The following is a 23,678-nucleotide window of genomic DNA, read 5'->3' on the forward strand; positions in this document are numbered from 1 at the left end:
CCAAGTCAGGACTCACTGGGAAAAAGAAAAGACCACAAAAAATACATTTGTGGCTGGGTGGAGCAGAAGTGGAATGATCGACGGAGGGGGCAAAATTGGTCCGTGTTTGGTCATTCCTTGAGTGCAATACATTGGTAAAAAGGTTCATCTTTGCAGGGCTATGTCCTGCACTCCGAGTGCACCTGAAATATGTTTTCATGCATATTGGCTTAAGCGATATTCAAGCTTCTCTGGCAGCTATCTTAAACAGGAGTTAGGCCCTTTGCATATGTTAATACCTATGGATGCCCAACTGACATCCACAGCTCGATGAAGGTTGAGGCCCAAATTTGAACAAGCCTTGGGCTCAGAGCATGTGGACCATTTTATTCCCGAGAATTATTTTTTTCTCCCTGAGAAACAGGCAGAAAGAGAAAGAAAAAGGCCAGAATTTTATTTTGGGTGGGAGGCCCTGTCCACTAGCCAGAAAGTTGGGGGCAAGCCCATTTCCACCAGGCCTGGGGAGTCATGCTAGGATTTTACGCTCCCCAGGCCCTTAATTTGCCTTGGGTGGGACTTCCACGCTCTGAGCCAGGAAGTCCTGCCTCCAAGAGCTGCTGGCCATTAGGCGGGCCTACAGTTCTCAGTCTCAGCAGCACCACTGGGAGTAGTGGCCACTGCTGGGCCTACACCCAGGGAAAGGAGCAAGGGGCACGCAAGCTTTGGAAAAAAGGTAAGTATCTGGGCCTTGCTGGGGACAAACGACCAGGCCCTGGCGAGGCAAGGGGGTGTCAGTTGAGAGGGGGTGGGAGTGTTGTGTAGTGAGGTCGGTTGGGCCGTGGGGGGCCCCCCACAGCCCGCAAGCAGGCCTGCAGGTTTTACTTGGCAACCTCCTGGTGGGACTGAACCGCCTGCCCACTACTATCAAAATACCAGCAGTGGCAGGAGGACGCCCTTAAGTGGCAGTTATTTGGCCACTTAAGGGCCTTGATTGGCCTGGGGCGGGTGGGCCATTTCTCACCGCCGCTGTCATTTGTGAAATTGCTGCAGGGACGGGAATGTGTCAGGAATGCCCCCCACCCACCTCCCACTCAATTTTATGACCACTCCCCACCACCAACCCGCTCCTGCAGGGGGGCATAAAATTCCGGCCAAAGTCATCTATGCAGATTGAGAAATGTAGAAAAAGACATATAGATGTGGAGAAAGTGAGATATAGGCCGGAATTTTACATTGGGCGGGAGAACCCGCACACCGGCCGAAAAGTCAGTGGCGAGCCTGTCTCTGCCACGCATGGGGAGCCAGGCTGGGATTTTTCGCTTCCCAGGCCCTTAATTGGTCTTGGGTGGGACTTACACCTCCTTGAGGCAGGAGGCTCTGCCTGATGAAGCTGTGGGCCAATCAATGGGCCGGCAGCTCTTAGTCCCAGCAGCGCCACCGGGAGCGGTGGCCACTGCTGGGCCTAGACCCAGCCATCTGAGGCATAAGGAACGACGGAACTGGAACTGAGGTAAGTTTTTAGGGCCTCACCGGGAACAATCAGCTGGGCCCCGGCGAGGCAAGGGGGGTCGGTTGGGGGTGGCAGAGTGCTCTGTGTTGGGGGCAGTTGGGACTTCGGGATGGCCCTCCGTGGGGCACAGGGTGCCCCATCAGGAGGCCCCACCTCCACCCAGCCCACAAGAAGGCCGCCTGGTTTTACCAGGCAGGGTTCTTGGGGCCTTGGCGACTGGCCACTGTGGATAAAATAACCGTGGCGGCAGGAGGAGGCCCTTTAGTGGCAGTTAATTGGCCACTTAAGGGCCTTGATTGGTCTGGGATGGGCGGGCTGTTTCTCGCCGCCACCACCGCGCATAAAATTGCTGCAGGGGCAAGAGGGGGTCGGGAACAGCACCCCCCCCCCCCCCCCCACCCCACCCACCTCCACCACCAGCCAGCTCTTTGGGAGCCCGTAAAATTCTGAACATAAACCCATGAATATTGCCAATGGAACAGAGATATTGTCCATTTAAACTGTGGTTAGTATTGATCACCTTCAGTCTTACCAGCCCAAGGAATACCCTCACCCTGCAATCATCAGTGTGTGGTCCTCGTAAATGGGATCTTAATTACTTATTTGTGGATGTAGGCAGATATCAGGGAACATGTTTCAAATGATGTCTGTCATTTTACATAATATAGAAAGCTTGGATTATTCAAAGAACTCTGCACAAAGCATTATCTATATCCAATACTTCCATTTTACAGTAGTTCAATGGCCCACTGTCAATCTAATTCTTCACACAAAGGGGCTTTGCTTTCTGAAGAAAACAGCTGCCTTTTGTGCTCAACTAACTGGTCAGATGCTTTGTCTAATTCATGTTATTGCCTATGTTAATACGGATCAACTGCCACCTGAATCTCACCCCCAGAACCTACCAGAGTGCAGTCTGATAAAATTGGTCTGCAGTAAGTTGCCTATGGATGCCCAATTGGCATCCACAGCTTGATGGAACATTTAAGATATATAGAGCTGCTCTCACTCCTCTGATGATATTGTCCCTTACATACCATGAGCTAAGTAAACAATGCACCTAAGTAAACAATGGCATTCTCAGTAATAGAAAATAAAATTCTGGGAGTTATTTACGAAGTTTATTACTGTTCAAAATGGTAACAAGTGCGGAGGTGTTTATGCAAGGTATAGAAAACATGGAGGCATCCTTGGAGCATTTAGCAGCGGCAGAGCCATCTGCTGCGCAACCCATAACACCTGAGGCCACTTTTGACGGGTTTTGGTTCTCTCGTGAGTGTTTAGACTGATGAAATATAGGTCCTTGGCTGAACTGTGGTAACTTCCATGAACAGGCTCACAGAAGAGGTGGCTCGAACCAGAAGAGTAATAGTGATCATTATACATATTGCTGTTCCTCTCATAGTGATTCCTCAGATCGATGAGCTGGTCTGGCTTCTGAGGAATGCTTTTATTGTCCAAGGCAGGAAACAGAATGCACCACCAGGAGTTTAAGTTTTAAACAATCAAAGTTGGGGCTGGGAATCTGCAGGAGAAGTTGGCCTAAAAAACAGATTATTTAGGCTCAGGGCTGGGAACCTGAAGAGGGAGACAGATGGAATTTCTGTGGAGTGGGCTGAAGCTGAGAATGGGAGAAGGCAAATATTTGTCAAAAAACTAAATTTTAACTCGGGGTGGGAATTGGATGGATGGGGGCCCAGGTGGGTGGCAAATCTGCGAGGTGGTACATAAATGTAATCAGCAGTCAGAGCGGGAGGTTTGTGGGAACGCTATCGTAGCAGAGGCCTGGTATTGCAGGCCTCCGGCTATACTTGCTACAGTTTGCTATGCTTGTGTCACAAATGCTCCTACGATGCTAGAGCCAAGAAAATCTGCTTGTTACAGCGTTAACATTCCAATGCCAGAGCTTTGTGAGGACATAACAGAAATTCAGCTGCACATTGTCCTTGATTTTCTGTAGCTTTACTCCAAAGTTTCCTGAATGATTTCCTTGAACTCATAACCAAAGTGTTTCCTGTAATTCTACCCTTCCAATTCCCATTCACGACACTTATGAAGCAGTCAATTGTTGTTTCAAGTCTGATCTTTACCCCAGCAAAGTCTTGCTCCAGAAGCTACTCTGTTGAAAGTGGTTTTGCCAGTGAAGGCTGGCCTACTTACAATAACATGGTTATCAAACTCCAGTGAGTGAAACTTATGAAATCTGTGTAGTGCCCATCTATTTTTGAACTGAGGGTAGCTACTGAAATCAAGGAACTCATCACAAGTTCAAATGGCTCAGTCTTTCAGAAAGTGGCAAAATTGATTTCTTGTTCACAAAGAGAATACTCACAGTTTGCAGAGCAAATAGCAAAAGAATCAAAAACTATAAATTCTTTCATGGATTTTCATAGCTACTAATTGTATTATATAACTGTTCTTTGAAGTGTAATTTTCCATTTTGCAAACATGAATTGCAATCACGAGGCTAAAAACACCAATCTGACCTTTTGTTAATCCTAAAATGTTAATGTTGCATTGCAATCATTTTCTACACAAATCGAAAGGAGTGATTGAGCAGCTTTGTTCAGAAAATTTTTCTTTCAGCAAATCTATTGAACGACTGAGTCATCAACATAATTTTGAACTAGGTGAAATGGTGTATAATCATTAATTAAATGCAACACTTTACTCAGGTAGTGGCGCAGTGGTTAGCACCACAGCCTCACAGCTCTAATAACCTGGGTTCAGTTCTAGGTACTGCCTGTGTGGAGTTTGCAAGTTCCCCCTGTGACTGCATGGGTTTCCTCTGGGTGCTCCAGTTTCCTCCCATATGCCAAAGACTTGCAGGTTGATAGGTAAATTGGTCATTGTTTCAAAAAAAAAAATGCCCCTCGTGTAGGTAGGGGGATGTGAGAGGGAAAAATGGGATTAATGGAGGGTTAGTATAAATGGGTGGTTGATGGTCAGCACAGACTTGTTGGGCCAAAGGGCCTGTTTTGGTGCTGTATGACTCTATGAGGAAACTTTCCATCAAGAATCTGGTCAAATCAATAAAGAAAGAGGAAAGTATCCAGCAAGTCACAGTGATGCAGTGGTTAGCACCGCAGCCTCACAGCTCCAGCGGAGTTTGCAAGTTCTCCCTGTGACCGCGTGGGTTTTCGTCGGGTACTCCGGTTTCCTCCCACAGCCAAAGACTTGCAGGTTGATAGGTAAATTGGCCATTATAAATTGCCCCTAGTATAGGTAGGAGATAGGGGAATTGTGGGGATGTGGTAGGAATATGGGATTAATGTAGGACTAGTATAAATGGGTGGTTGATGGTTGGCACAGACTCGGTGGGCCGAAGGGCCTGTTTCAGTGCTGTATCTCTAAATAAAATAAAAATAAAGTCAAAATCAGGTATTAAAGAGCTGTAAATAAATATTGGTCCAACATTTTTACACAAACTCTTAGAGAAATGACACTGCAACACAAAGGAATGGAAACAAGTGCAATCAAAGTTCAGATAAGAAATCACCTGCCACATTCCACAGGTCATCACTTGTCATCTCCCCACAATCCAAGAGGATCCAGAAAAAAAGGATACTTAGCTCTATACATCATAGGCCGGATACTCATGTGATCACTTATGTGCCTATTCGATCCTCAATCTGTGTCATGTTAGTTGATCTCAGTCAATGCGGTGGTAGGGTTGTACCTTTACCTCTACCTCCTTAGTTGGAAAGGGCAACACTGTCAGGAATCCCATCCCCAGCAATTAAAGAGGCTTCCATTATTTTGTGAGGGGGGGGGATGGGGGTGGGGGAGTAGTTTTAACTGAGAAAAATGGGTGGGTTTGAGCCGGGTTGGGTCAGAAAAATCTGCTTTCTGACCCAAACCTGCTTCCAACCCACCCATATCTGGCTTCAGCTGAAGCTCGAAGTTGGGTGAGCAGCCAACCCAATCCAAGGAGCGGGGATGAAGATTTAAATATGATAATGAGGCTTCAAGCCTCATTTTCAAGCAGCTTTTGACCTTTAATTGCTGCCTGTCAGGGCTTGATCCATGGGGGATCTGGCAGCTTCATCGACGCAAGGACTTGATGGATTCAGGAGATAAATGCCTTCACACTTACCTCCTGGATCCGGGTTCCTGCCTGAGGAGCCTCTGTGATGAAGGACGCCGCCACGGCCTCCCCCCCACGGCTTCCCCCCCACGGCCTCCCCCCAAGGCCTCCAACCTCCGCCCACCAAAGTAAGCCCCTATTTCTCTCTTGCCCAGACCCGATCCTTCCAACCAAGTCCTGATCCTTCTCCCCACACAAAATCAGGCCCCAAACATCCACCTCACCCAAACCAGGCCCAGATTGACCCCCTGCCTGAGGCCTTCAATCCCCCACCACTTCAACAAGGCCTTCCCCCCAGGACCCAATCTCCCCCTCCGCCCATAAGGATTGGCAGCTCCCTCCGAAACCCCCCTCAATCCCGTTGTGCCCTTCCTCCGTTCGCACCCCCACTCCCCTCCTGTCCTGATCGAAACCCGATTCTGATGTGGACTTATCTGCTGCTGCCATAGTCAGTGACTGGTTCCCTGCCCAACTGAAGGTCCAGCTGTCAATCAAGCTGTGCCTCTGAGCAAGTAACCAATCACAGATGCCACTAACTAACTCCACAGCATGTGGGGAACCCCTGCCCAACTTTCTGATCGATTGGCTCCCTGAGGGTCAGGTCAGTGAAAATTCTGCCCTTGATGTCAATTCACACACAAAGTTGATACTTGAGTAAGATACCAGAGGACATTGAGTGCTCGTGGAATCATATCCCAGCAAGAACTATTCAAAAGAAATGTGAGGTGAGGAGAAAATGTCAAGAAAAATAGTTCAGAAGCTGATTTCCCACTGTTAGATATGAAAAGACCCATGGTGTTATTGAAAGAGTAAAGACGTTCCCACATGTCATGGACAGAAATCATCCATTAACCAACAATAGAAAATAAGATGATTTGGTCGTTTATCTTGTTGGTTCGAGCTTTCTGTGTGTCAATTGGTTTTAAGTGTGCTTACATACAATAGTGACTACACTTCAAGAATAATTAATTGATTGTGAAAAAGTTTGGGACTCCCAATGACATGAAAGGTGTTATATAAATGGAAATTCTTACTTTAATGTAAACACACACTGACTAATTTCTTTTGGTCACTTATTATTACAAAGACAAAGCAGTATAGATACCACAGCACTTAATACCATTTTAAACGACATATCATGGTAATTCTACTGAACAGTTTATGGTCATAAAACAACAAATCAAGATATGAAGAATGAATGTCGCATTTCAAGAAGATGTTCTTAAACCAGGAATAGTAATTTACATTTTCCCAAATAATGAACGTCTAAACAGGGTCATCTGTCCAATTTGATTTGATAGAGTTGTGCAAGTATATAGCTGCAATCCACTCAGCCTGCCCATATTGAAATTGTTAAAACTAATCATTATTGTCTTTGAAATTGAAAAATAATTATTACACATTTTTCACTGACTTGAAAAATACATAGGCTAGTAATACTGACATTTATTCCAGCCCATGCCCGCATTGCATGCCTACACCAGGCTTTCATGATTCCCCAGAGTTCCAACATTCCTGTCAGAATTGCAATGGGTAACTGGGAAAACTCCCATGGAATTTCAATCCCTATACAGTTTAATATCTTGGTGTATGCAACTGGCTGTCATTTTAAATGGAATTTATCCTACGAGCTGATTTCTTGGGTTGCAGATAATACATAATGTATGTGGATATGCAAAAATAATTTCAAAGGAATTATTATTCCTGAAAAGCATTTCCAGACACTTATCTGTTTAAGTGTCGGTTTACTCAATTTGGCCAATTGTTAGCTTGACGCCTTGGTAAGGTAGAAGACAGACAGGCTTTGAGCTCTACTGTAAGCGGTAACAGTACTTGTGTAGATACTGATTTGAATCCCTTTTGTTCTAGGAATCAAAGAAAAAATTAAGTCATATTTGTGGAGGACAGGGGGCCATGATTCTTTGTCCATTTGGCAGCAGCTCTATAATAAGGAGCAGCATGATATGGGATTGATATTTGGCAGTCTTCGCCCAGCTCAGGAGTCATTTTGAAGCCATCATGGAAAGAGCAGACCAGAGATTCCATAATCGTTCAGCAGATAACTGTCACATAAGGGACCTTGTTTCAAGTTTCAGCTTTACATTGAGTATTAGTCCGGCAAAGGAACTCTGTTGTTTTCCATATCTCAAGAAGGTATGAAGCATATAATTACTGTAAATTTATTGTTTATTCTTGCTATTGATCAATTACCCATTTACCGTTCAGTAAATATGTTAACAGCTTATAGTCTAAACCACAGACCGATATAGTGTTTATTCTTCCATTTATACACAGCATCAATAGCAAACACGAGGGGACATAGCTTTAAGTTGAGGGGTGAAAGATATAGGACAGATGTCAGAGGTAGTTTCTTTACGCAGAGAGTAGTAGGGGCGTGGAACGCCCTGCCTGCAACAGTAGTAGACTCGCCAACTTTAAGGGCATTTAAGTGGTCATTGGATAGACATATGGATGTAAATGGAATAGTGTAGGTCAGATGATCGGCGCAACATCGAGGGCCGAAGGGCCTGTACTGCGCTGTAATATTCTAATTCTAATTCTAATAGGATTTCTGTCGGCCTTCTGTCGATTTAAGGAGGAGGTAGATAGATTTTTGAAATCTCGAGGAGTCAAGGGTTATGCGGAACAGGCCCGAAAGAGGAGTTGAGGCCTGGGACAGATCAGCCATGATCTTATTGAATGGCGGGGCAGGCTTGAGGGGCTGAATGGCCTACTCCTGCTCCTATTTCTTATGTTCTTATGTTCAACCAAAGTTACAGCAGCTAATCGGGAGAACCCCTAAGAAACTTCCCATCTAAAATATTTATAAGCAGCCATCTTCTAAGTTGTTAGCCATGTCTCGGTCAAGAATTTACCAAATGATTAACAGTATCAGCTCTCAGACAATAATATAAACTCATAATTACAGTAAACTTTGTTCATCTGTGATACAGCATGTGAGGTTTAATCCCACACCAAGGCTTGAGCACATAATTTAGGTTTTGGCTGAGATATTAAACTGTGTTACTTACTGTCAATTCGGGCGAATACTAAATATCCCTTGGCAGGATTCAAAAAGCACAAAAAATACTCGTCATGTCCTTGGATAACATTTATCCATCAACCACTACCAAAGCAGATTAACTTTACTACAAAGTTATTACTTCACCCTTCCTCATTGCACAATACTGGATCTAAAATAAACTGTTCTCTAATTAGTTCCTCGACATGCTGATCAGAAAACTTTTTTTGTATAAATTCCATGAACTCGTTCTGCACATCATTACAGCAAACTTGGTTTGCCCAGACTATATAAAAATTAAAGTCCCTTATGAATGCTGCATTACACCTTTAATTTTCTGTTTAATGCGCTACCCAACACTACAAATACTGCTGGGGGCCTATAAATTACTCCTACCAGTGCTTTCTGTCCCTGGTTGTTTCTTAGCTCCACCCAAACTGATTCTACATCTTGATTTTCTGAGCTAAGATCTTTTTTCTCTACTGCCTTAATCCTATCCTTTATTATCAGGCTAGCCACCATATCAACTCTGTCCCCCCCACCCCCCAACTCCTTTTCCATTTTATCTATCTCTTCTAAAAGTCAACTATCCTGGTAGATTTAGTTTCCAGTCTTGGTCACCCTGCAACCACATTTCCATAACAGTTATTCAATCAACCCATTAATTTGTATCTGATGCTATTAGTTCATATATTTTGTTGTGAATACTTCACACATTCAGATATAATGACTTTAGTTTTATTTTTTGTCTGTTTTTCCCAATGTTACTTTGAAGCCCTTTGAAGCTGAAGGCAACATACTTGAATAAAGAACGGATTGCATATTCGGCTTTGTGTATTCAGAATTATCTTTCTTTTCACTACTTTTATCCCAGTTGATATGGAACCTTGTAATTTGTGGATTTGAAGCTAAAATTTTTCACTGAAGCTTAGAGAAATCTAGTTTCACAGGGGGATTTTCAGACAGCTGTAGATTGCTGTATTCATTATTTACATAATACCCAATAAATTCTTAACCTCAGTAAGTGCAGATTATTAAAATGACAGCTACTCCAAATGCATCTGCATCTGGAGTGAGGGAAGGCTTTGCTGCATCAGCCTGAAAGGCAAACATCTGTCTTTCAGCATGAACAGGCCCCACATGTACAGAGTCGAAGACTTGGTCATATTCTTCACTTCTGGGTGAACCCACATAAAGGATTTTCTATTCCAAATCCTTGGACAGTTTTTTGATGCACTCAAAGGTGATTACAAACTCAAAAGGGTTGAAAAATGGTGATGGTTGTCCAGCACCACCATGTTCCTCATCTGAACTTTCACCATGGCTCCTACATGTTTCTTTTTTATACGTATATATATATATATTGTTATGACCAGTGAGAAGGGGGTGTCGGGGTTCCCTCTCAGCCTTTTCCTTGTTTGCCCGTTACAGAGTTTAATTTTTAAAACACTGTGTTTTAGCTTCCCTCTCAGTGAATCCTTGCTCACTGCTCTTCAATTATAATGGCAAAGAAATCAACTAGACAGGTTTTCTCAGACTTAAACAAGAAAGGTGTAAGTTTATTAACCTTAAAACTGTAATTCAGTTAAAACTACTAGAAATACGTGACGCAACCATGCTAGCATGCATACGTGATAAACATACACGCAAATAGAGACAGAGGAGGAGAAAGAAGGGGAAAGATTTGAAGTAATAGCTGGAGTTCAGTTACTGGTTTTGAGTTGGATGTAAAGTCTTTGATTGAAGTTAAGTCTTGCAGTTCTCGTTGGGGCTCAGTGCACACTTTAAACTTGTTTCTCGGTTCTTCTGTCTTGAGCTTAAGTTACTTTGTGGCTCCCTGGAACTTTGCCTGAAAGAGAGAGAGACAGGGAGAGACCTTGATTTTCTTTGGTCTTCAAAAAACAGTCACCCTCCAAAACTGTTCTGTGAGCACGATTCAATTAACTCCAAGTCGGCCAGCAGGTTAGTCATGTAACTAGCTCCTTATTTGGAACAATCTCTCCTGTGAGATTTTCTGGATTCCTTCAAGCTTAGCAGACACTCTCAGTGTGTGTGGGTTGGGGGGGTGGGGGGGGGGCGTGGTGGGGGTGTGGGGTGGGGGGAGGGCGGGGTGGAATACTGGCTCTTACACATTCAGTGTCTCTTGACCATTTCTATTAACAAACCCATCTGACTAATTGAATCAGGGAGGCACTCCCATTGTCTTCTTCAGGCAACTGTCTTTTAGAATGCAAATGTAACAGTTCAAAAATAATGTTCCATATGACGAAATTAATATGTCTTATTTTTGGCAGGTGTGGTTTTGTCACTATATATATAATAACTTACACATATATAGGCATACATATAAAAATAAATATATTTTACATTTTTCAATATAAAAATTGAAAATGAAAGAGTCAAAGGTATTTGTACTTCCAGTAGGTAAAAGGGGAACTAGTCCAGCTAACTTTGAAAGAACATAGTGCAAATAAGAAAGTGCACAAATAATGCGAAATATTCAAATGGGAAACGTTTACGAACAGACTTGTTCCTGTAATGAAGTAAAGGTATTGTAGCAAAAGCTGAGTTAATTTGACGAACAAACATTTCAAACTCCTCCTAAACCATGGGGCAAATTACACAGTGTAGAAGATTATTCCCCTGACTATAGAATCCCCTTATATCTACTATGGGCTGAATTTTAAAGGCCCTCCGCCGCCAGTAACGGTAGTGGGGGGGCAATGAAGATCAGTACGGCGGAGGCACACCACCGACCCCGACAGGCCCCATACCGATCATACCGATCTGGACAGCGGCCGTCCTGCCACTAGGTAATGGGACCCGCATTAAACTATGTTCATGGCCACTTACCATGCAGGCCACAGCAATATAGGCAGCAGGTTTCAAACTTTATTCAGACTTGCTGCATTCACGTGCCATTGCGTTCCCGTCCGTGAAAAGCTGGTGGCAATGAAGAGTCAGTCCTCGGAGCAGGCGAAGGTGGGTGGGTGGGTGGGGGTCTCCGATGACTGGGACATTAATCTGCATGAAATAAGGGAGGGAGCCCATGCCCTTCTACCGTAAAGGGGATCACTCTGCGCACGCTAGCATTTGGCATGGTGGTGAAAGGGGTTGACCCTGCATTCGGCCAGCGCTGTTTTGGGGAGGGGGGATCAATAGCACTCTATATGTGGGGTCTGGGCCAAAAATGGTCTGGGGTGACCGTGCTCATGCTGTCCCGCTTGCATGCAAAGCTAGTATGGGCGATGTCATACCATACCATATAGGTGATGACAGAATGCAGCTGAAGCACCAATTTACATTACTGTCTGCCCTGATAGGTGCCATTGATCCACTGAAGGCACTGAGTTCCCCAGCAGCGTTCAGATGGGGCTGGTCCATCCTGTCTCTCTTGATCCAAGTGCTGTGAGGAGACATATCTCCCGGAGGCCGAACCAACTGGCAGGCACAGCCCAAATGGAAGCTCATGGAAGGGAGCAGCAGCAGCCACCAAGGCTATTTCAACGTCAAAGAAAACAATGGGTCTACAGGCTCCACATGACATACCTGTACATGTCGGATTGCCAGTGTCAGAGGTGGCTTTGGATGTCCAGAGAGCCGGTGACACATCTCTGTGCACTGTTGAATGATGACCTGCAGTCGATGGGGTTTGCTGGACACCCTATGCCTGTAGCCCTCAAAGTCACCATGGCTCTTACCTTCTGCACCTCTGCATCATTCCAGGGACACACCGGCGACTTGTGTGGCTTTTCACAGACACCAGTGCACAGCTGTATCAGGGAGGACACCGATGCCTTGCACAGGAGGGCCGCTGTTTATATGTCAGACATGACAGACCCTGAGAGTCGGTCCCAAAGTGCCGTCAGATTTGGGGCCATCGCGGGAGTCCCACAGGTGCAAGAGTTCACCGATTGCACGCATGTGGCCATCAAGGCTCCTGTCGAACAACCAGCTGCTTTTCTGAATAGAAAGGGCTTCTACTCACTCAACTTGTAGCTAGTATGTGGCCTGCTCAAGATGTGCTTCCACTGACTATGCATGTCAGGTGGGGCCCTACAGTACTCACCAGAATGGGTCGCGTGCATCGTTGCTGTGTGATGTGTTCTGCACAACTTTGCAATACAGAGGTGGGAGGCCTTGGAGGAAGATGAGAGACACGAGCAGGAGACATGCTCGCACAATGAGGACACAGGAGGTGCAGCAGCATACCTGCATGGGAGAATGGAGATAATGGGGGCATCGTAGACAGGGCGAGCAAAGAGCAAGGGATGCTTGGCCACGCCTTATTGCTGAGCGCTTTCACTATCCTTGAGGTGCAGAATATGCTCCCTATGTCATACATCACCGTGCTGCATCTGGTAGTCAGTCGTCTGCATCTGTGATAACTGTGTCACCACTATTACTGGCAGCAGATGACTGAGCCATTGCCCATGTGACTGCACCCGTGCAGTGCAATCATCATGCATACTGGCATGGCCATGATGTTTTTCCATACATTCGCATTGCGCCAGGGCAATGATGTCATGGGAGGAAACATAGTCGACACATGCTGGAATACATCATTAACACAGTAGAAAGGAGACAGACCTGTTAGACAAACACATTTAATGATAAGTTAACAGAACATATATGTTGCACCTGTCATAACCCATATGTGTCATTGTGTCTTTTTTAGCCGCTTGCGGGTGCTCTTTCGCTTTACGAACTGTGAGCTAGCAGCTTGATTGGAGGCAGGCTGCTGATCAGGACACCCTTTGGCTTTGTATGACTTGGGCGGTCGTCCTCTGGGCGCCTGAGGCCTGGAGGGCCCCGGCTGTCTGAGGGCCTCCTGCACCAGTGCAGGGTTCTCCTCAGACGTAGTGGCTACTGGAGCTGGGCTCACCGGTGGAGGGGCTGAGGAGCTCGTGTCCACATTAGAAGTGCCCTGAGGGGAGACTCCACATATGGATGGCTGGATCTCCTCATTCTCAAGGCTCATGGGATCCTCACTGCTCTCCTGAGAAGGACCAGGGGCACAGACAGTGTCCAGGCCCCTGGTCCCTCTCTCACCTAGCCACTGCTGCATCCAGCTCATGGACGAGGAAATGGTTTGCAGGTCAGCGCACATCTGTGGGATGTGGATCTACATGAGAGTCACCATCCTCTCCATGGAGGAAGCCATGCGCTTGGGACATGGCAGCTGTCATGGCCTGGATGGGGACTCCCTCATTATCCGCTCATGGCTATGCATGGCCTATGGCATCTCCGCCAGATGTTGCCTTACCTCTCTCTGCAACTCCAGTATGCCCTGTGCTGTCGACACCAGAGGGTCATCATCAACCTCGGACTCAGCTTGGGCATGGCCTCCCACAATCCTCCGACTGTCAGAGGCCTTGGCTGACTCAGCCTCAGCCAGCTGCTCGGGCGTGTGCATGGTGCTTTCACCAGCTTGTGACCCAGAATTTAGAGCCGAACGCATTCCCACCGAGTTGAGTGTCCTTACTCTGGTGCAAGTTGCGGGTGTGTCTTGGGACACTGCTTCCTCTGAGGTCATCTCCTCCTCAGAGGTGCTGGCACTCTCAGGGGCCTCTGATGCCACCTCAGAGCGTCGCCCTACAAGATACAATGTGAACAGCACAGTTTTAGGTTCACTGGTGTACCTATCATTAATATTGTGTCGACAAAGGAAATGTTTTGAATAATCATTGCGTTTGTCAAAGAGTTGAATGTTCACCCTGGAAGCCAAGCTCCACTTCTGAAATTGGATGTCCTCCATGACTGCCACATATTTCAAGGGTCTCCTCCTCAGCCTGGGTCAGTGGGCGGAGATCCGGCACCTCTCCTCCAGTCCTGGAGGACCCCCTCGCATTATGCACACTCTTTGCCTGGAAAAGAAAGGATGCAGATGTTAAACATTGCAATACAACAACATGACGCTTTGCACAACAGGAGTGCTAAAACAAAAGGTAGGTGGCAGTCAGTGTGTCAAATGGACTCAGCCTGTCATGTAGGTGCCATGCTCTGGGTTGCACATGAGGGATTGACTCTTTCACACATGCAGACACCCATGTGGCATCAATCCTCCCCGCCTGGCCTCCCTGTGTTTGACACAGCAGTGGCACCCATGTGCCAATTTGTGTGGGCAAATCAAGATCAGATGGGGCCCCAGAAAAGTGCCACTTACCTTTGCCGAACGAATGAGATTATTCATCCTCTTGCGGCACTGGTTCCAGTCTCGGCAGGTGACCCCAAGGCAACTTACCTCCTCTGCAATCTCCATCCAGGTTTGTTTGGTCAGGCAGGAAGCCATCTTCTTACCATCGCTGGGGAAAAGGACCTCCCGCCTTGCCCGCATAGCCTGGAGGAGAACGAGCAAGGATGCATCGCTGAACCGTGGGGCCACACTGGATTGCACCTCTGACATCTTTCTAGGCAATAGGGATGTTGTTGTTGATGTTTGTCTTGACTGGGCAGTTTAAAGCTTCAGACAGAACGGAGAAACATCAGCATTGTAAGTGATGCAAGGTGATGCAAGGACGCCCTTTAAATATGGCGCCAGCACCTGACTATTCATCACCTGATGCCATTCACGACGTTCGGCCCGCCCCCCTCTGCCTGATTTGGGGGGGGGGTGGTGGGCAGGCAACGCAACAATGCAAATGAGCCACTGTGTTTGCAATTGCCGCTAAAATCCAGCCCAATGTTTCTACCACTGTAGTCCCACAGTGCTGTTAGGAAGGGAGTTCCAAGATTTTGACCCAGCAACAGTGAAAGTACATTGATATAGTTCCTAGTCAATATGGTGTGTGACTTAGAGAGGAACTTGCAGGCCTTGGTGTTCCCATATGTCTGCTGCGTTGTACTTCTAGGCGATAGATGTTGCAGAAGAGGCTTGGCTAGTTGCTGTAGTGCATCTTGTAGATGGTACACAACATTGCAGCTGTGCGCCGGTGGTACAGGAAGTTAATGTTTAAGATGGTGGATAGGGTGACAATCAAGTGGGCTGCTTTGTCCTGGATGGTGTTGAACTTCTTGAGTGTTGTTGGGAGATGCACTCATCCAGGCAAGCAGAGAGTATTCCATCAGACTGCTGACTTGTGCCTTGGAGATGGTGGACAGGATTTAGGGAGTCAGGAGGTGAGTTACTTGTTCCAGAATTCCCAGCTTCTGACATACTCTTATAGCCACTGTATTTATCTGGCTGGTCCAGTTCAGTTTCTGGTCAATGGCAACCCACAAAATGCTGATGGTGGGGGATTCAGTGATGGTAAATCTATTGAATGTCAAGAAAAGATGGTTAGATTCTCTCTTGTTGGAGATGGTCATTGCATGGCACTTGTTGGCATGAATGTTACTTGCTACTCATCAGCCCAGGCCTAAATGTTGTCCAGGTCTTGCTGCATGCAGGCATGGACTGCTTCAGTATCTGCGGAATTACAAAATGCTGCTGAACATTGTGCAATCATCAGCGAGCATCCTCACTACTGACCTTATGGTAGAGGGAAGGTCATTGATGAAGCAACTGAAGATGGTTGGGCCTAGGACAATGTCCTGAGAAACTCCTGCAGCAATAAAGTCATAGAGTCATAGAGTTATACAGCGCAGAAACAGGCCCTTCGGCTCATCATTTCTGTGTCGGCCATCAAGCACCTATCTATTCTAATCCCATTTTCTAGCACTTGGCCCATAGCCTTGTATGCTATGGCACTTCAAGTGCACATCTAAATACTTCTAAATGTTGTGAGGGTTCCTGCCTCTACCATCCCTTCAGGTAGTGTGTTCCAGATTCCAACCACCCTCTGGGTGAAAAATCTTTTCCTCAAATCACCTCTAAACCTCCTGCCCCTTACCTTAAATCTATGCCCCCGGTTATTGATCCTTCCACTAAGGGAAAAAGTTTCTTCCTATCCATCCTATCAATGCCCCTCATAATTTTGTATACCTCAATCAGGTCCCCGTTCAGCCTTCTCTGCTCTAAGGAAAACAACCCTAGCCTATCCAGTCTCTCTTCAAAGCTGAAATGCTCCTACCCAGACAACATCCTGGTGAATCTCCTCTGCACCCTCTCCAGTGCAATCACATCCTTCCTATAGTGTGGTGACCAGAACTGTACATTGTACTCCAGCTGCGGCCTAACTAGCATTTTATACAGCCCCATCATAACCTCCCTGCTCTTATATTCTATGCCTCAGCTAATAAAGGCAAGTATCCCATATGCCTTCCTAACCACCTTATCTACCTGTGCTGCTGCCTTCAGTGATCTATGGACAAGTACACCAAGGTCCCTCTGACCCTCTGTACTTCCTAGGGTCCTACCATCCATTGTATATTCCCTTGCCTTGTTAGTCCTCCCAAAATGCATCACCTCACATTTCTCAGGATTAAATTCCATTTGCCACTGCTCCGCCCATCTTACCAGCCCATCTATATCGTCCTGTAATCTAAGGCATTACTCCTCACTATTTACAACACCACCAATTTTCATGTCATCTGCAAACTTACTGATCATACCTCCTATATTCACGTCTAAATCATTAATGTACACTACAAACAGCAAGGGTCCCAGCACCAATCCCTGTGGTACACCACTGGTCACAGGCTTCCACTCGCAAAAACAACCCTCGACCATCACCCTCTGCCTCCTGCCACTAAGCCAATTTTGGATCCAATTTGCTAAATTGCCCTGGATCCCATGGGCTCTTACCTTCTTCACCAATCTCCCATGCGGGACCTTATCAAAAGCCTTACTGAAGTCCATGTAGACTACATCAACTGCCTTACCCTCATCTGCACATCTAGTCACCTCCTCGAAAAATTCAATCAAGTTTGTGAGACACGATCTCCCCCTGACAAAGCCATGCTGACTATCCCTGATTAATCCCTGCCTCTCCAAGTGGAGATTAATCCTATCCCTCAGAATTGTTTCCAATAGTTTCCCTACCACAGATGTTAGACTCACTGGCCTGTAATTACCTGGTTTATCCCTGCTACCCTTCTTGTATAATGGCACCACATTCGCTGTCCTCCAGTCCTCTGGTACCTCTCCTGTGGCCAGCCAGGATGTGAAAATTTGTGTCAGAACCCCTGTTATCTCCTCCCTTGCCTCACATAACAGCCTGGGATACATCTCATCTGGGCCTGGAGATTTTTCCACTTTTAAGCCCGCTAAAACAGCGACTACTTCCTTCCTTTCAATGCTAATATGTTCAAGTATTATTACAATCCCCCTCCCTGATCTCTACACCTACATCATCCTTCCCCATAGTGAACACAGATGAAAAGTAGTCATTTAAAACCTCAGCTATGTCCTCCAGCTCCACACAGATTTCCACTCTGGTCCCTAAAGGGCCCTATTCTTTCCATGGTTATACTCTTGCCCTTAATATACTTATAAAATACCTTGGGATTTTCCTTTATCCTGAAAAATTAACTGGATTGAAGGTTGATAAAATCCATGGACCAGATGAGCTACATCCCAGAGTGTTGAAGGAGATGGCTATAGAGATAATGGATGCATTGGTGGCTATCTTTCAAAATTCTATAGATTCTGCCAAAATCACTATACACAAAGAGTGAAATATAGGTACTTATCCTATATACTTGCCTTGAATGCCTCTGGTCTGCTGCAGCTCACTCTGTGCTGATTGCGATGTCACTCTGACAACACTTTTTTTGATATCTCCTATGTTTGATTTGTTTTGCTCCCGTTCATTCATATCCGGACTCTGATCTCTTGATGTGCTTTCTGAATCCCTGCTCAGCTCCTGTTCCTTTATATCCGACCCTGATATCTTAGCGTGCTTTTTGAATATATGATATAAAATATAATCTGAATTACAGGAGTGTTGAAGCCAAATAACATACTGCCAGCTACTGTTTATCTCATATTTTATTCAAGCAACATTGCAAAAGATATCATATCCTCTGGTTCGTTCTTTCCTACAAGGAAGACCATTTAATAAAGGATCAATTAGTATTTTTTCTTGAAAATTTTGTCTCACTTTTTCTTCTTCCTTGCACATATAGAAAACAAGGAAATCAACATAATAGATATATTAATTAACACGCTAATTAATGCTGCTAATCAAGACTTGATGTTAGCATTGAGGTAACAAGACCATGGCTTGTACAATCCACTGAACACCATTACCTCTTCAAATTCGAATGATTTCTGCCTCCAGTGAAGGGAAATATTTTTTCTTTAGGATACTGACTTATCCTCTTATCTTTGTTGCTCACGCGCACTTTTAAATTAGATATATGGTAAAATATTCTGTCATGATTTGCAGCCAGGCATTTAGTCTGTCAAGTATGAACGCTATCAGAATCCATATGAATATTTATGAACAATCTGTTATAAATCAATGATAATGTTTATTTTTAGGAAAAAGAATAGTGTGCCATACTGCATTCCACGGCAAAAATAGGCTGACAAAATGATCATTAAATAAATATGGTTATATGTAGTCACAATTTTGACGACTATTGTCAACTATAGTCAATCTTGCAATAAATGTAAATAGACGGCATATTCCCAACAGTATAGAATATCAAAGTATTCCATGAAGATTCAGTTACAGAATCCACAAACATCCTGAACATGTGTTATAATTGTGATCAGATTATCAAGGAATATTCTCCAAATTCCATAATTGTCTACTGTATAGTTTGCTTTTAGCTTAAAAGTATTCAAATGCATTCAACATTTTTTTGATTTGTTAGTAACTTCACTGTAACATTTCTGTTAGATATTGGTTTATGTGAAGATGGAATAGTGTCTGATATTACTGAGTGATGTGGTGAGATTTCAAGTCCATCTTTGCAAACCACAGTTATGGCATGTTGATAAACCACCAATGGTTTATTATTGTTGTATTAACTGGATACTATTCAATCAGTCCATAGGTCACAGCCAGCAGATAGGAGAGCACACTGAAAGCCGAGTGCATTCAATAAATAAAGGTTTACTTACTAAAAAAAAATGACTCACTTTGCACCTGACTATTCTCCCACATTCTCACAAAGTCTCTCATTTTCAACGATATTTGACAAGTTCCTCCAAAACACAGAACTCGACATTTCCCCTGCCATCATCCCAATCCCCAAAAATGAAAGCAGACTACAGAAATGAACTCAGAATTGCATGTGCACTTGTGTAGTCCTGTTAACAAAATTAAAGTTGATAGGATTAAAGGGACAGCAGCTGCGTGGATGTGGAATTGGCTGAGGGATGGAAAGCAGAGACTTTTGCTGAAAGTTGTTTTTCAGACTGGAGAAAATTGTCCAGTGGTGTCCCCCAGGGGTCAGTGTTGAGACTCTTTTTGATATATATTAATGATCTGGACTTGGGTATACAGGGCATAATTTCAAATTTTGAAGATGACATGAAACTTGGAATGCAATAAACTGTGAGGAGGGTTGTAACAGAGTTTAGGAAATGTCAACCGACTGGTTAAATGGGCTAACATTTGGCAGATGAGATTTCATGCAGACAAGTGTGAATTGATTCATTTTGGTAGGAGGAATGAGGAGAGGCAATTGGAACTAAATGGTCCAATCTTAAAGGGGATAAAGGAAAGGAGACATCTGGGCTTGTAAGTTTGAAGTTTGCAGGACTGGTTGTGAAGGCTGCTTTAAAAAAAAGCATATGGGATTTTTGGCTTTATTAATAGAAGCATAGAGTACAAAAGTAAAGAGGTTATGCTAAATCTTTATGAAACAATGATTAGGCTCCAGTTGGAGTATTGGGGCAAATTCTGGACACTACACTTTACAAAGGATGTCAAAGCCTTAGAGACAATGAAGAGCAGATTTACTAGAATGGTAGCATGAATGAAAGACTTCAGTTATGCAGAAAGTCTAGGGAAACTGGGTTTGTTCTCTTTAGAGCAGAGAATGTTCAGAGGAATTTGTTAGAAGTGTTCAAAATCTTTGAGGGTTTTGATAGAGTAAATAAGGAGAAATTGTTTTCAGTGGCAGAAGGGTCAGTAACAAGAGGACACAGACTTAGGGTAATTGGCAAAAGAAGCAAAGGTGACATGAGGAAAACTTTTTTTTATGCAGCAAGTTATTATGATCTGGAATGCACTGCCCGAAAGCATGGTGGAAGCAGATTCAACAATAGGTTTCAAAAGGAAATTGAATATATTTTTGAAATGGAAACATTTTCAGGGCCTTGAGGAAAGAGCAGGGCAGTGGAACAAATTGGATGGCTCTGTCAGGGTGGCCTCCTTCTGCATTGTATCATTTTACAATTCTAAGCATGTTTACCTCACACAACAATTTCCAAAACATGCCAAAAGTTCCAAACACTCTATCAACAATTATTTTTAGCACCATGTCTATCCTTTGTACCAAAAAACTTGCTTGCTGATGTTTCTCCAACAATGAACTCCTTAAATGAAATGATCTTGAGAGGCAAGCACCTGGGATTTTCCCCCTAGAGCCTTAGAAGCCTGGCTCTCATCTGAGGAAAGCAAGTATCCCAGTTGGACCAGATTCTGGCAGCCTTTCTTTTCAAGTAACTGATGTTATCTCATGTTTAGATATTATTGGAAGATTTAAGGGCCTGAAGTCAATGGAGTGTAAAATTGGGTGAGGTGTAAAACTGGTTTCCTACCCTACACTGTGGGTCTCCTGCCTGGCGATTTAGGTTAAAATTATCCCTTGTTAACTCTGTTTCTTGCCCCACCGATGCTGATTTACCTGTTGAGTGATTTCAGCATTTTCTGTTTTTATTCTCTAATTATGACAGAGGAAGGCATTGTCCCTTTAGATTAAGTGTGTTTTAAGAGGTGTGTGTGTGTGTGTTATGTAGGGAGGTGATTTAAGATTTCCTGAGTGTATTGGCAAGGGTGATTTAAGTTACCTTAGCTGCCCTTGTGAGGGCACTAACCTGTTTGGTCACTTTGTGGCAGTTTTTGAGATGGTGGAGGAAATACTGACTCGAGACAGCGACAACACCCTCTTATTGAGTTTTGTACCTTCAGTATTCAACAGTCTTTCTCTTTTGGCCATAATGATAGGACTTCCAATGATGCATCCAAGAATCTTGTGAGCCTTTCCAGTTGCAAACACACACAAGGCTGTTGTTCTGAGCCATTTTATTTTGTATAAAAGTAATGCTGCCCTTCAAATAGCTGCTGTATTTATTATGTTTAAGACTGTAGCATGGAGTGGAAGAGAGTGATAAATGAAGATTCTACAGATGCTCAAGAAGAAATATGCCTCAAGGCATCTAAGCCTGATGGTGACAGTTATATTATGGAGTGATGATACAGCTTCATGATTCCTGCAACTCTTTAAACCAGACTGTATTCAAAATTTAATGATCTGGCCATACAAAGTGGTTTCATTAAGTTTATCCTTAAGGGCGCACAATTACCCAATTCTTTCCATTAGCCAAAATCTGTCATCAAAAGAATTTAATAGCCAACAACACCAGTGGTCTCTAACAAACCTATGCTCATTATCTGGAGTAAGCACTATACTGAGTTGTCATCTAAATCAAAAGAATGCAATAAAGAGCTGTCTGCATAGAGGTTGAATAAGCTACTCAGATAGAAGGACTTAATGAATGGGATCATTAAGTGGAAGTGAACTTCGCACTGTATCGCATAACTAATAACAGCTCAGAAGGACAGTATTCATACTGAGTTCCTAAAAGTTATTCAAAGAGGGAGGGCAGTTGCAATGGCATGAAAAATAGTCAGGAATCAATGACTCACTTTGGAGCTGCCTTCTGTGGTGTGGTGGGTAAGATTCTGTTCAATGAAATATGCCCATGCCATTCCCTTGGTTTGTACGATAAGATAGAGGATTGATTGAGCCCAAAAGCTCCGAAAAATCTTGTTGATAGCAGCAACTCTTAAAGTGATTCTTAGGGTTGTCATGCCCAGTGAAGGCATGTCCTATTCATAACTTTTATACATGGACTGTATTCAGCATAGAATCTTCTGGAGCTGAATTTTCTTTATTTTAAATAAACTACAATGGACATTAAACTTCTGCATAAACAAAAACAAGAAATGCCGGAATCACTCAGCAGGTCTGGCAGCATCTGTGGAAAGAGAAGCAGAGTTAACGTTTCGGGTCAGTGACCCTTCTTCGGAACTTCTGCATAAGTTGGCTGCCGAAGGTCAGGTGACTTTTGCAATTCCGGCCCAGACCCACAAGTATTTCAAGCCTTGGGAAAGTTCCTAATTAAATGACCATGGGTGGAGTGCCTCCTTTGAATGGTGATATCAAGACGAAACCATTTGTGGAATTCACACCTCCTGTTTTTTGTGGTCTGACCCAAAACTCAATATCTATGGACTCCTAGACTCACTGTCTCCCAGCTCATAACTTAACAAAGAAAACTGTAAGAAACCAGTTAAATCATAAGTAGGTGCCAATGGCCATCATCCATCCCCCATTGTGTAGCAATGGCTTCAAACTTCAAATCATTCCGGGTGGACAATAGAAGTATCAATCAGCTGGTCACCGAAACTAATCGCAGATATCAAATCTTATTACTCCAAGCACCAGAGAGAGACTGGGCAGTTTATAAGCAACAGCTACAGAGATAGCAGTGAGGGCAAAACACCTATGCCTTAAAACTGGAGACTACCACACCCTAAGCCCTGCAAGCCTGTTTCTTTTCACGTCCACTAGTACAGAAAACCAACCTCCTAGTAAGTAGACTGCAAGAACTAACTTTGTAATTTGCTGAAAATCCACCCCTTCAAGAGAATCCTGCAACAACTTCGATATATGACTCCAGCTATCGAATCCAGCTAACTACACTTCAGGAGTGAAATCGCCTTACTTGCTGGGCCCACAATGCATGCCTTTTCCCCAGATGAGCCAAATCATGTGACTTACAAACTATTCCTTTGTTTGTAATTTGTAAAAGTGCACTATCCTTTTTAACGGCTTTCTTTCTCAAGTGTGTGTGAGTGACGAGTGAGTGACGTACCATTAGACATTCGGGATGAACATGTGAATAAAAATAATCCTCTTTATTTAAACCCAGAAAAGCATGATGCTGGTTATTCAAATTGGCTATACACTGTGTTTTCAGTTCTCTTGCAATCCTGTCCATAAAGGGTTGTGGG

General features: G+C 44.3%; 1 pseudogene; it reads right to left on the reverse strand.

Moving 5' to 3' along the window:
* Positions 1 to 9,336: 9,336 nt before the first annotated feature.
* LOC137378289 (histone chaperone ASF1 pseudogene) lies at positions 9,337 to 9,920 on the reverse strand (annotated as a pseudogene).
* Positions 9,921 to 23,678: the final 13,758 nt, after the last annotated feature.

Source organism: Heterodontus francisci, chromosome 16 (assembly GCF_036365525.1).
Source record: "Heterodontus francisci isolate sHetFra1 chromosome 16, sHetFra1.hap1, whole genome shotgun sequence".
NCBI lineage: Eukaryota > Metazoa > Chordata > Chondrichthyes > Heterodontiformes > Heterodontidae > Heterodontus > Heterodontus francisci.